The sequence below is a fragment of the Pteropus medius genome, unplaced genomic scaffold (genome assembly GCF_902729225.1).
Source record: "Pteropus medius unplaced genomic scaffold, Ma_sr-lr_union100, whole genome shotgun sequence".
Classification (NCBI taxonomy): domain Eukaryota; kingdom Metazoa; phylum Chordata; class Mammalia; order Chiroptera; family Pteropodidae; genus Pteropus; species Pteropus medius.
In genome coordinates, this window is record NW_024341894.1 from 5,283,486 (window position 1) to 5,298,010 (window position 14,525).

The 14,525-nt window shown below is 35.2% G+C and overlaps 1 protein-coding gene across 4 annotated transcripts in view; it reads left to right on the forward strand.

Moving 5' to 3' along the window:
- Positions 1-14,525, forward strand: part of RNF38 (ring finger protein 38) — a 105,942-nt gene that overhangs the window by 38,278 nt on the left and 53,139 nt on the right. For all 4 annotated transcript variants that reach the window (XM_039856754.1, XM_039856765.1, XM_039856771.1 and 1 more), the window contains exon 2: positions 6,117-6,187. The gene's annotated coding sequence lies outside the window, so the exon portion shown is untranslated. The remainder of the gene's footprint in view (positions 1-6,116; positions 6,188-14,525) is intronic.

Genomic DNA, 14,525 nt, shown 5'->3' on the forward strand with positions numbered 1-14,525 from the left:
TTTAGTTTTTTTATTGAGTTCAAATATTATTTAGCATCTGTATCAATTATTCTTCTATACTTTCTTTTTAAAGGTAATATTTCATTTTAGTAAATTTTTATCTCATCTAATTTCTCCAATTTCCTCCCAAATATCCTTTTCAATTGGTTTATTGAAATGAATATACAATCTGGGATGTGCGTTGTATTTGATTTATTTATTTAAATTAAATTTACTGGCGTAGCATTGGTTAATAACATAGAAGACATTGTACATGATTATTTTCTTTAAGTCTCTCTTAATCTAGCATAGTTCCTGTCTTTTTTCATTTAAAATAATAATAACACTGACTTATTGAGAACCTGAGCCAGTTATTCCTCAGAACAACTTTTGGATGAGGTGATTCTTTCCTTGTGATGTCATTTATTCAACTATTTTCCATATTTCCTGTAAGCTAGAAATCATATTCAGTAGTTTGATGGATCCAAGTGAAGTATTTTTTGCTTGAGTGCCAAACAGGTTATATCTGAATTTCATAATGTATCAATCACATCAGAAATCATATCTGGACCACTGTTGATAATGTTAAGATTTTCCATTGGGTTAAGATGGATTAAGAGGAGTATATAAGATGCAGGTAGGTTCTCCCTGCAACTTATGAATATCCTATGTAGTGTCACTTTGGCACTTTACAAATCACCATCAGCCATTCAACTAGTGATTTTAACCTAATTGATAACTCTTGCCTGAATCCACAGTTTTATGGGGTTTGCAAAATGATATTTTCTAATTCTGAAATTCCTTCTACATATATTAGCTAGCATTCTTCTGCAATGAAAAACTAGGTAGAACTAGGGCTGTTTTGGTAACTCTAAAAGGTAGGATAAATGCATAATTTTTTGGTTTTAATTGCCAATTTTTTGAAGTTAGAAGTTGTTTTAATAGACACTTCAAGCAGTAATAGTTTGAAGTTTTACGTTCCCTTTTCAATTTTTTTTTTTTTTTTTTTTGAGTACTATTAGGGACTCGGTAGATTTTCATTGTTATTATGTGTGTTGATCAGTGATGGTTTTTTTTTGTTGTTTTTAATGCTTAAATTGGTAAAACTGCCCAGTGGGAGCTGCTGCTTCTGTCTTGTAGGAAAACACTAGCTGATATTCTTAAGCAGTTGTCTGAAACTTCTCCACATCCTATTGCTGTTTTAACTGCAACCTCTTTGTATTATTCCCTAGTTTTAAACCTTGGGCTCTGTACACTGACTTTAGTCCTCACTTCTGTTTTCTTTCCTCTATTTCTCACATTTTTCTAACTTCCCAGGATGTCGTACGCCTGTTTTCCCTTACAATACTTATGATTTAGTTTGTTCTTCTTGTCCCAGCATCTTCTGCTAGCTAAAGTGGTTTTGTAACCATTCGTGGTGTGTGTCATAGACTACATTGTTACTCAGATGAAGTTTATAGGCCCCCTTTCCAAGAGAATATTTTAATTGCATTAAATAAAATACAAGAGGTTACAAAGGAAACCAATTATACTGGAATGTAGTTATCAGAATATTAAAAACTAATTTGTGATAAAATATATTTGCATCTTTATTAATGCATTAATAAAGATGCATTCTAGCAGGCCTAATAGCTATTATATACTCATAGTAGTGATAAGTGTAAATGATATTTCATTATACCTGCAACAACTGTATTATATGAAAATATATGGTTTTTATTAGTAACAAAGTCACAGGTACTGTCAGTACTAATGGAGTTCCATAACACTGCGTTTTTACATTTCAGTTTTAAGTTAATGAAAATAAAGATACAATTTTATTCCCATGTAAGTCTTGGATTCCGGGTTAAGAACCTAGAGTGAGAACTGTGATGCTGGTGTGAACAGACCACTGAACACTGGTCACCAGGTAGAAGAACAGGCCATGTCTACATGGAAGCGTGCTGCCACTTTGGCCCCTTGGCACCTGCCAGGCAGCATTCATCATGGGGAGAGGATTCAGACATGAATGTTGTGCTTTTAGTAGAGTGCCGGTTTAGGTTCTTGAGCAGGAATAGTAACTTTATAAAATGTATCTGGAAAAAAATCATAAAACTTGTGGTAAATATTGTCATTTAATGTAATATTTTTGGCTGTTCTCTACTAGATTTAAGTTTCAAAAATTGGCCCTCTTGTCTAGAATAGGTTTCTTCTTTTGCTGCTGAGTACTTCATTCTCTAATTAGCTTATCCAAAACTGCCTTAAGACCTGTATTTTATTCCTCGAGAGTTCAGTTTGAGCAGTCTCTCTACATGCTTTGTTCTATGGGGCAAGGACAAATAGGGAGGCTGGTGCTTGTGTGCATTCATTCACCTCTAGGATACTTCTGCATTGTTTTCCAGGAAGGGGCCCTTCACTTAGCAAAGGAGTGAGTTCAGATATTCAGGGTAAAAGGTCAAAGAGAAACCTTGCCCATTTTAAAATTAGATTATATTTTCTTTCTATTGAGTTTTAAGAGTTCTTTCAATATTTTTGGATATAGTCCTTTATCAGATATACATTTTACAAATGTTTTCTACCAGTCTGGCTTTGTCTTTTCATTAACAACAGGGTCTTTCACAGAGCAGAAGTTTTCCATTTTAACGAAGTCCATCTTACCAATTTTTTTTCTTTTATGGATTATGCTTTTGGTGTTGCATCTAAAAACTCATTGTCAAACCCAAGGTCACTTAGATATCTTATGTGTTATCTAAGTTTTGCAGTTTTGTGTTTTACATTCAAGTCCGCGATCCATTTGAGGTAATTTTTGTGAAAAGAATAAAGGCAGGTCTAGGTTCGTTTGTTTTTTTTTTTAATGTGGCTGTATTTTCATTTATTTTTAATACTTTTTCAGAAGAGGTTTTTAAGTTGCTAAATAATGTATCTCAACCTTATCTTTCCAGCTCTTATAAAGTCTGTTTTTGGCAATGGTCCCAAGTAATGTTCTCACCTACAGTCATTAGATGGTATTATGTGAACTGTTTCCAGCACAATTTCATCTTTTCTTAAACTGTGTTTAATATAAACACATATGCTATAATACGTTAAATATAAGGGTTTTGAGTGAGAATAAAATAACGTTTGTTTTGGTACCTCTTTAAAGGTGTATCTAATTTATACTTATAATCATCAATTCTTAGGATTCTTTTCACCAGTATAACTTTAACATTACATGATACTAGATTATTGGAGACTGAAGTATAATTTTTACCAGTTCCTCCTTGAAACACATCTACCATACATTTTTTTAAGTTTATTGGGGTAACATTGATTAATATAATTATATAATTTTCGAGTGTACATTATAATTTGACATCTATATATTCTGTTGTGTGATTACCACCCAGAGTCCAGTTTCCGTCAGCTACGATATATTTGATCCCCTTTACCCACTTCACCCTCCCCCCTATCCCCCTATATTTGACTCCCTTTACCACCCTGTCTGCCTTCCCTCCTCCCCCACCCCCTACCCTCTGGTAACCACTAGTGCATTGTCCATGTCCCTGAATCTCTGTTTGTCCTGTCCATTTGTTGCTTTTAGGTTTATATCCCACATATAAGTAATGTCATGTGATTTTAAACTTTTTCAGTCCAGCTTATTTCGCTTAGCATGATTATCTTGAGGTCCATCCATGTTGTCGCAAATGGCAGTATTTCATCTCTTCTTATGGCTGAGTAATATTCCATTGTATATATGTCCCACAGCTTCTTTAGCCAGTCATCTATCTTATGACACTTCGGTTGCTTCCATGTCCTGGCCACTGTGAATAGTGCTGCTATGAGCATCGGTGTGCAAATATCTTTTCGGATATGAGTTTTCAAGTCTTTGGGGTAAATAACCCAGCAGAGGGATTGCTGGATCATATGGTAACATCTACTATATTTTTGACGCAGTAGTTGAGGTTGTGATTTGATCTGTCATTTTTTGTCCCAGAAGATTTTAACATTTGGGACATTATTATATATTAAATGATGTTAACAGATATCAGTATCAGAGGGAATGCTTTGGTTTATATTATTATTAATAATTGTACCTTTTGGGCAATTGTACCTCCCCCCACCTCATCCTTCCCAGAATTGTCATCCAGTGGCAAAAATTTGTTAAACTTATTAATAAGGTTATTTCTGAAAAATAGAATTGATAATAAATGCTAACAAATGTTTTTTCAGCATCTGTTATGTGATTAAACTTTTAAAAATTGTTTTTTACCCTAATTCTTTGTTGATAAATTCTCTTTTATTGACTCAGGTAAGGAATCAGGCTTTCCTTAGGTAAACATGAGTAGATTACGGTGATACATTATATTACGTATGTTGTCCCTGTGCTATATATACACTGTATACTTCATTTTTATTTAAGTATTTTTATTCCTGTGTTCGAAATTAATTTGTTTTATTATCGTAATCCTTTTTATATTTTATAATCGATATCATATAATATGAGTTGGGAGACAACAATGTGTACTGAGTAGGTTAGGAATAGTCACTTGTCACTGGGATTATTGAATCTGTACATTTAAAGAAATAAACTAGTAAAAAATCTAGTAAGGAATTTTTATCCTTTGTAGTTCTTAAATAATTTTTTCATTTTCTCTGTATTGCCAGCATAATTTTATTTTTATGAATACATAAGAATAATATATGATAAAAATCAACCTTTAAGTTTTAACAAAGTTACTTCAATAAGTGAAGTAAAAACTTTTAGTATTAAGAAGACAGATGTCAAAGTTTAGTTGGCATTCTTTCTCAATGGCATATGGAATAAATGGACATCCAAATCTGTGGCATCATAAATTTACAAAATATGGTATTTGTCACTGTAATCTCCATGAGGTGGTAGTGGGATGTTCTTAGTTTCATCTAAACAGTTACACATTCAGACTGGTAAAACCACCATAGGTCTCATTTGGCACCATTTTATTCAGAAGGACACAGGACATAAACTATAACTTGTCAGTATTACAGTGGGAGTCCTTGCAGCAGTCCATGTAGCAGTTCATACTTTCTGAACAGCTCAGGTTTCAAGAGATGATATCCACATTGTGGGGGTAAATAGAATGCCATAGGCATAATTTCCAATATCCTCTGCAAGGGACTACCTAATTACATGTCACCACTCTCAGAGAAGCTCAAAAGTGTGGCTTTCTACTAAGTGTCTGTTGTATTTCCAGTCCAGATGCAGTTTACTAATTTTGTAATTTCCGGCATAAGCAATATTGCCAAGTAACAGGGGTGGCATGCTGTCTTCATGAGGTTAGTAGGGATTAACCCAAGGTTAAATTCCCATACATAAGGAGAAGGAGCTTTGCTCATCTTTAGTCCACAGTCATTGGTGCTTTTTCATTTATGGCTTCTTGTTTTAGTATCTTCTTTCATGTTTTTCTTAACTCCAAGATTATTTTTAAAAGTCTGCATTTTAAAAACTGGTTTTATTTTTTACATTTACATACGTAGATCTTTGAGCCACCATTTTTCTGTATGGTGTGAAGTAGGAACCAAAACTTTTTTCAAATGACTAATCAGTTCTAATCATTTATCAAATAATCATTTGTTTTCTTATTGGTTAGAATTGTCACTATTATTATAGAGCAATTATTGCTAAGAGATAGTCCTTCAAACTAACAAATGGTTGGATATGTTCAAAATGTATACTTTTAAAGTAATAAAACCCTTTTTATAATCTTATGATTGTGTAGTGTGTTATTTATATGGTGAGAATTTATAGGGTCAGTTTCTCTTTCCAAGGAAGTATGTGTAGTTTGAAAAGGAGTATACTTTTTTCCTAAAAAGTTTGCCTTATTGAAAGCTGTTGTGCTTATTTAGGTGGCCTTACTTTGAAAGCTAACCCCTCACTATAGTAGAAGGTGTCGAATTAGGGTTTTGAACAACAGGTCTAGTTTTAGATCTGCCACTTCACTGACTGCTGCTTTGTGTAAGTCAGCATCTCCATGTATGATTTTGCTCAGTTAAACTGTATGAATAATAATCCCTATTCTGCCTACTTCTGAGTATTGTTGAAGATTTGGTAGGATAATAGATTTAAAAACACTTTCAATTGAGAAAGCAGTTTAAATGTAAAGAATGATTGCTTCTTAACTTTTTCTCCCTTTCTCTTGTAGGTAGTGTTGGTGCTTCTCTTCAGTGCCAGTCCATCCATCACGACCACATTTGTCATGATGACACTGACAAGGTGAGGTTCATGTTGATGGTTACCATGACGAAAATGCATGCCCTTATATTGCTGGATTCACTTGTATAACTCTGGACGTAGAGGGCCAGGAGGGTGTGACTTGAGGGGCACAATATTGAGATGCAGAGGGCCTTGCTGGTTTGTGTGTCAGATTATTAGACTGCTCCAGAAAATTTGGGATAATTCCCAAGAGGTGGGCTGGATTCTTGGTAAGCCCTTCATTTCCCTACCCCCATCTTTGTCACCATGCTTCCTCTTTTCTTGCACGGCCTGAATGGATTATCTTAACATATGAACAAGAGCTCCCAAAACTGATAACTTCTAAGCATTGTGTATCTGTTTCCAATTAGAAATATCTTAGACATTCCAATTTGCTTTATTTTTGTAGTTGATCATGTTAGATTATGGTTTCTTATACTTCTTTTTTTTTTTTGGCTCTGTTTCTGAAGCCCAATTTAAATGTTGAGGACTGAGAATGGAATCTGTCGGATTGTTGCAAAAGAAACCTATTTGGGCTTGGTTTTTGTTTGTTTGTTTTATATCAAGTCCAAACTTTTGGTGGGTTTGTTTCATTTTGGTCTGTTCTGTTCTTTTTATCTCTAAAGAAACTTGATCTTTGGGGGCTTTCCAGTCATCAGGGTTCTTGATCGCCCAGCCTTTGTAGTAGATGCTAATGTGGGCTTGGTGTTTGGAACATCTGGCTGCTGATGTTGGATGAGCTTACATTTAGTCTTTTCCACCACTAGTCTCTAGTGGCTTCCCTCCCATTTCCTGTGTCTTGTATGTAGGAATGTACCACTCCCTTGGTAGTTTCCCCTTGCGGACCAACCAAGTGATCTTTTTCTCTGTTGTTTTAATCAAGATCCTCCTCCCTCATCCTGTTGGAGCTAGATCAAGAAGTTGGTTGATCATTGGGATTTTCCAAATGGTTTTCTTTATTCTGTGTGCTGCTCTGTCTGTCTTTGTGAGCTTTGTTTAGACAGATTTCATTCTGTCGACAGAGAGAGAGGTATGCTTTTAGTATTCCAGAATCTCTTTTATTATTATAGTAATCCAGAGGCATGAGATTAACTTCTTTTAGAAGCAAGCCACTGAAAGAGACTTCTAGACTGTATATAGTTGGTTCCATAAACTTCAGTATACCACAGATTTTAGAAACGAGCATTTGAAATTAAGAATGATGACAGGCCTTTGAGCCATACTTCTCTTGCTCAGGCCCACTTCCATGTCTGAAAGTGTACTTTCCCTTTTAATAAAGCTTTTCTTTCCTGCTGTTAAAAAAAAAAGAATGATGACAGAAAGTAAAGGCGAAATCACTTTAGGTCAGTAATATTGCAAACAATTGTGTTTCCTAATTTTGAAGATATTTTGGGGCTAAATTTTCTTTCTCCTGCTAAGCATAATATGTTTCTATTCATTTGTTCATTTATAGTGGGAGAGCCAGTCTGCGCTCTGTTCTGTCTCTTGGCTAAGAGTCTGGAGATGAAATTTCTGTCCGCCTCTGCAAGATGAGATTTCTATCCACCTCTGTATTTTTCTATCTACTTTAAAATGGTTTTCCTCCTAATTTCTGAATCTTCGTATGACTGAGTTTGTGCTTTTAGGAGATGAGATTTTTCCTGAAACACATGGGGAGGGGAAGAGAAGTTTAAGGAATTTTGCCACTTAATCAGTAGATCAAAGAACTTTCAGAAACTGCTCTTCTCTCTCTCCTGCCTACCATGTGTACACTTATGATTGTTTCCCAGAGGGAAATGGAGAGAATGGATTAGGATATCTTGACTAAATTTATAATTTATTTAACTGATTCAGTCAATACTATTTATTGATTGGTAGCTATGTGTCTAGACACTTAAGGAACGAATCAAGATACAAAACAAAGATTGCTTGTTTTCATGAGTGTACAGTCTAACTGGAGGAGGCAGACAATAAAAATAACCATAATACATAAATTATATAGTATGTTACAATAAGCATAGTGGGTTAAAGAAAGTGTAGAGCAGAATATGTGGGATGAGGACCACCAAGAGTTGGATGGTACAGATGGCTTTGAACAGGATCATCAGGCATTATTCTGGGGAAGAGAGTGATGGATACCATGTTTAAAAATCAGATCTATGTGTTTGCAACTGCTTCTGACTTATTTCTTTTGATAACAAATGGATATTGGTTTTGCAAAAACAAAAATGAACTTGCTGCCTGATACATTCTGTTTGGATGTGTGTGTCTTCTTGTTTCTCTCTCTTTTTCTCTTGTACACACATATACAGAGAGAGAGGGGGAGGGAGAGGGAAGGAGAGAGGGAGGAGGGAAGGGAGAGAGGGAGGGGAGAGGGGGAGGGGGAGGGAGGAGAGGAGGGAAGAGAGAGAGGGAGGGGGCAAAGATTGAGAGAATTGAAGGGGTTGTAGAGCACAGCTATTTTTATTTTTAAAATAAAATTGGAAGCTGGGACTGCTTCCAATTTTATTTTAAAAAGTGGGAGAAATGGCTTGTTCAGGAGTCACCAGATCTTCTCTCCTCGATACAAGTCATATAAAAATAATGACTTAGCTGTTCTGAACAAATTGTTAAAACACATATTAATTCTTTGCTTATTATCCTCACTTAATTTTCACACATCGTTCATTTCTCAGATTTGGGGATAAAAGGTGAATTTTCTTAAAAGTTGCCTCAGTTTCAACTAATTCATGTGTGACTGGGGTGGAACTAGAGTTCAGGCAAGGAGAAAGAGAGCCAGTCCATTTGTTGGGCCTCCCTTTTATAGTTTTGGAAGTGGTGGCAAGTCCCCAAATTTATGGCTTAGCCTGTTTTCCAACTTAAGTTTCTCTGCCGATGTACATTGGCTTGTATTCTGTAGTGCTAGAAGGAGCCGATTCCAGCTCTGAGGTTTACTATTAAGTACTGCGAGTTGCAAACTCTCATATGTATCAGTTTCTATTAGGCACAGCAATTCACACAAGCCCTCCAGCAATATTTTTATATTCATTCATAGTGCCACAATTTCCAGGTGGTGAACACTTAGTTATTTATTATATATTTGAGTTATCTACTATATATCAAGCAACTGTTCTAGGCATTGGGAGCAGTGCATTGAACAAAACAAATGGTAGTTCTTACTCTTATGGAGCTTACTTACTGTAAGTGGATTAGAGAGATGATGAGACAATAAATTAAAGGATTCTTAATTGGTCATTCGTGCTATGGAGACTAACCAGGGAAGGGTTACAGGAGAATTGAGTGAAGGTTGCCTTCTAAAACAGGGTAGTCATACCACTTTTTGAAGTAGGGATTGTTTGATCCTAACTTGTATGTAAGGAATGGGAGACATAAATTAATTTGCTCAAGGTTACCCAGTTAGTAATTAGTAAAATGGGATTCAGATCCAAGCTGCCTGTCTCCAGAATCTGTATTCTACCACCTGAAGAAATCCATTCCTAGTTTAGCTTCACCCATTCAGCTATGATTTGCCCAGAGGAAAATATATCTGCAAGTGTGAAATGCCCTCAAGAATCACAGTGAAACCGAGTCAGTTGGCAGGCAGTCTTTGCCTGTTAGTTTTTTCTTGCCTAACTGCTTTTGGCCTCTGTTGCGATCCATGACTATATGTTATTCCAGCCTCCCCTAACCTGACAGCCCTGCCCTCCTTCATACTCAGAATTCTGTGCTTCTTTACAAGAAACCTTATGTTGTATGTTACTGCATTGCACTGATCAAATGTGATGGTTATGTAGAAGTACTTTAAAAGTATAAAGTATAACACAAAAATGTGATTGTGCTAGCTTATTTAGGTATCATGTAGATATTGAAATATTAACCTAACTCAGCTAATGTCAACTTGGGAATATTCACTTCTTCATGGTGAGGACAAGCTTGTCATGGGGAATTGGTCTCTCCTGAAGATGAGATAAAGTATTGAACAATTTGATAAAAGGAGATTGTTCTTTCAAGTGAGGTGAATTGATTTGTAGCCTCAGTGGTACACTTTTCCAGAGTGGCCCAGTACACTTTCAGGATGGCTGGCCATTTGAGAGAGAGAAATGGGAGTTTTTCTAAACTGCACGTATATGAATGGCTACTCAGAGCAGAAGACTTTTTTGGATAAAACCTCCTTATGCTATCCTTAGGTCCATTTGTCATGGAAGAAGGCATTAATCCAGTTTGTGTACAGGTAATCCCATACAGTCTGCTTTCAGGGAATGTGAGAAATGTGCTACTGGTTTTTCTCCTGTGACTGAATTATCCTTTTATCTTGATCTTCCAAATTTTTTAATTTTTTTTTTTAAACTACCCGTTGAATGTAAAAAGATATGCAGCACTATTTTTAATCTTTAATCCCTCTCTCCAGGAGTAACTATTAAAATTTTAGTATTAACAAGAATTTTTTAAGTGTTATTTGTATAAATTACTTTTCATCTGTGCAGTCAGTATTTTGTGAACAGGAAATGTGTATGTATAAAACACATACTCAGAAATCACAAATATGTAAACACATTTGACTTTAAATTCTCTAAAATGGATAACTTAAGTCTTGGGAGGTATGAGACCATGCCAAAAAGGGAAAATAAGATCCCTAAGAAAATATGCCTCAGTCACACACCTTATCCTGTGAAGTGTCCTTAGGTAGCAGTATGGAAAGAGTATGTGCTTTGGAGTCAGAGATCCACATTCTAATCACCACTTGGCTTTAAGCAAGTTCTTCAAGCCTCATTTTCTTCATCTGTAAAATAAGGCTAATAACCCATACTATTGTGATTGTAAAAGATTAGCAGTTGATATTGATATTGAGCTCTTGACTATGTTCCTGGCACTCCTGTAAGCGTTCTGCATTAAATCATTTATGAAGTGGGCACTATTACTATCCACATTTAAAGATGAAGAAGAAGCTAATAGATCATTTAAATAATTTGGCAACAGTCACATACTGGCAAGTAGTGGTGCTGAGATTTGAACTCAGGCAGCTTGACTCCACAGTCCACCCTTAGATATATAAAGTCTTGTGGCAGAGCCTGGCCCGTTGACGGGGCTTAATAATTGATAGTTGTTATTAGTGTTGACATTTTATATTCAGAACACAAAAAATAGGGAGTTTAATAAAAAATAAAGTGAATCACTTAACAGCTTTCAGATTCACATATCTTTTTTTTTTTTTTTTTTTTTGTCAGCCAGTTATCTTAAAACTTTCAGTTTCTTTCATTTTTTTTTGAATGAGTTTTTTTACTCTGTTTAAATTTCTTCATTTCAGGCTTTGTCACTCTTACCATTTTAAAAATCTAGTATTTGAATATACTAGGAAGCAAGGTCAGTGCATCAAATGTAACTTCTAATGTAATGTTTGACAGAAACCAGAGGTCTTTTTTGGTCCTGACAATTCATTTTTACATTTAGAAGTTGGGGAGGGGGGTAGTAGGGGCTGTTGGACCAGAACAAGGACAATAGATTCGTTGCTTATGGGCTTCTATTTCTCTCTTCTACCTCCTAGTCATGACCAACAGATTGAGTTGGTATTTGAGAAAAACTGTTATCTTTGGATTAGATTGTTTCTAAAGTTTGTTCCAGGTCTCTCACCCTATGATTCCATATTGAGGGGATAATAAGCTTCTGATAGTAATTAGACTCTGAAGCCTCAAACAGCCCAAAAGGGTGTTAGTAAAGGAACAACAACAGAAAGTTAGACATATAGAAGCTTGTTTTACAGGCAGTTTCTTAGGAACATGAGTGTGTACTTAAGTCCCTTAATTATACTATGATAGAAAAGGAGATAGAGAAAGATCATGTAGCCTAATATAGGAATCAGAATTTTAAAAAACTGAACATTGTTTATCCAATTAAAAATTAGTGGAAGTAGGACTAATTCATAAAATTGTTTTATTCTTGGTATTTATGTTCACTAGTAGTAGAATACCACTAAGGTGTATAATTTTAAATCAAAAGAGGAAAAATAAAAAGCATAAAATTTGATTTATTAATGAAAAAGAAAGGCTTTAATGAAAGCTTTTGGAACTGTTTAGAAAATGAGTAAGGATAAACTACAAAATAATATGGCAAAGTGAATTATCTATTTGGCTATTAAGTGATAGACTGGGTTAAAAAAGCAAAATGTCAACTATATACTTTATATAAGAGACATACCTGAAACAAAATGACACCGAAAGGTAAAAGTAAAAGATAAGCAAAGATAATATCAAGCATATGCAAATAGGAAGAAAGCAGGAGTGACATTTTTAATAGAATTCAAAGCAAGGGTTATTAATTTGATAGAACAGTCATGAACCATCACACTTTAAATATTTAAGCCAAAGCTCATAGTATAGTAAGAAATTGACAAAATCACAACTGTAGAGATATACAGATGCTGTGGAAGTAGAAATATCAGTTAAGAGGTTAGTGTGTTGACAGTAGGTATATTAGTTTTCTGTTGCTATGTAACAAATTACCATAAATGTAGCAATTTACAACACATTTATTATCTCATACTTCCAGTTAGTTAGAAGTTGAGGCAAGGCTAAGCTGTCTCCTCTGCTCAGGGTCTCACAAAACTGCAGTCAAAGTGTCAGCTGGGCCTTACTCTTGTCTGGAGTCTCAACTAGGGAAAGAATCTGCTGCTTCTTGGTTAATTCAGATTGTTGGCAGAATTCATTTTTGTGAGGCTGTATGACTGAGGACCCCAGCTTCTTACTGGCTATTGGTTGGAAGACAACTACAGGTCCTAGAGGCTGCCCATAGTTCCCTGCCATGTGATCCTCTCCATATGCAGATTACAACATGGCTGTTTGCTTCTTCTAGGCTAGAAAGAGAATCTTTCTAATTGGTTGAGATGGTGTCCTATATGATGAAACATAATCAAGAAGCGACATCCTTTCACCTTTGTCATATTCTTTGGCTTAGAAGCAAGTCACAGGTTTTGGGAGGGGATTACACAAAGTCATGACTCATTAATGGTCACCTTAGGATATGTCCATCACAGGAAGGAAAAAAAATAAGAATAATTTGAATAACATAATTAGCAGGCTTATTTAATAGTTCCAATAACATAAGAAAACATGCTTTAAATTTTTTGCTCTTAAAAAATTTTAATAGCTTTATTGAGCTATCATAAAATTCACTGCTTTGAAGTATATATTTCAGTGATTTTTAGTATATTCAAAGAATTGAACAACTATCTCCACTGTCTAATTTTAGAACATTTTTATCCCCTCAAAAACCAATACCAATTAGTATTTATTAAGTGTCTATTATGTGCCAGGCACTGTTGAGTCACCAGCATACAGTGGCGAAAAGACAAAGAAGATCCTTGCTTTTCTGGTACTTAATTTTTGTGGAAGGGACAGAAAATGAACTAATTAAACCAGTAAATAATCAGATACAAGTACTGTGCAAGTAATTGGATAGTTGGCTCCAATTGGTTGAGATTGCCTTACCTATAAGAAGGTGACATTTAGGCTAAGATCTGAATGATAGTGATGAACAAGTTCTAGTGAGGAGACACTGCTGTGTAAAGGTCCTAAGGCTAGAAAGATTGTGCAGACAGAAAGAAGGCTGATGTACACAAGCAAAGTGGGTGAGGGTGGAAGTGGTATGAGATGAAGTTGAAGAGGTAGGCACAGGCCAGATTATGTAGCTCTTGATAAACCAGGCAAAGAACTTCAGATTTTATTCTACTGGTTATGGGAAACCTATGGAAGGTTTTAAGCAAAGGAGTGACATGATCTGGCTTATATTTTAAAATACCCCCTTTGCTGCTGTGATGAGATTTTCTTCATAGTTGTGGTAAAATACACCTAACATAAAATTTACCACCCTAACCATTTTTAAGTGAACAGTTCAGTAGTGTTAAATATATTCACATTGTTGTACCATATCCAGAAATTTTTCATCTTGTAAAACAGAAACCCCACATCCATTAAACAGTTAACTCCTCATTCTCTCCTTCCAGCCCCTGACAACCACCATTCTACTTTCTGTCTCTATGAATCTGAGTACTCTGTGTACCTCATTTAAGTAGAGTCATACAGTATTCATTTTCTTGTGACTGGCTAATTCCTCTTAGCATTATGTTGTAGCATATGTCAGAATTTCCTTCCTTTTGAAGTCTGAATTAATATTCCATTGTATGTATATAACACATTTTATGGAAACAACTTGGGTTGTTTCCACATTCTGGCTATTGTGAATAATGCTGCTAGGACCATGGTGTACAAATATCTCTTTGAGATCCTGTTTTTAATTCTTTTGGATATATATCCGGAAGTGGAATTGCTGGATCATTTCTATTTTTAATGTTTCAAAGAACTGCTATACTGTTTTTCCTTACCATTTTACATTCCCATGAACAAGTTAC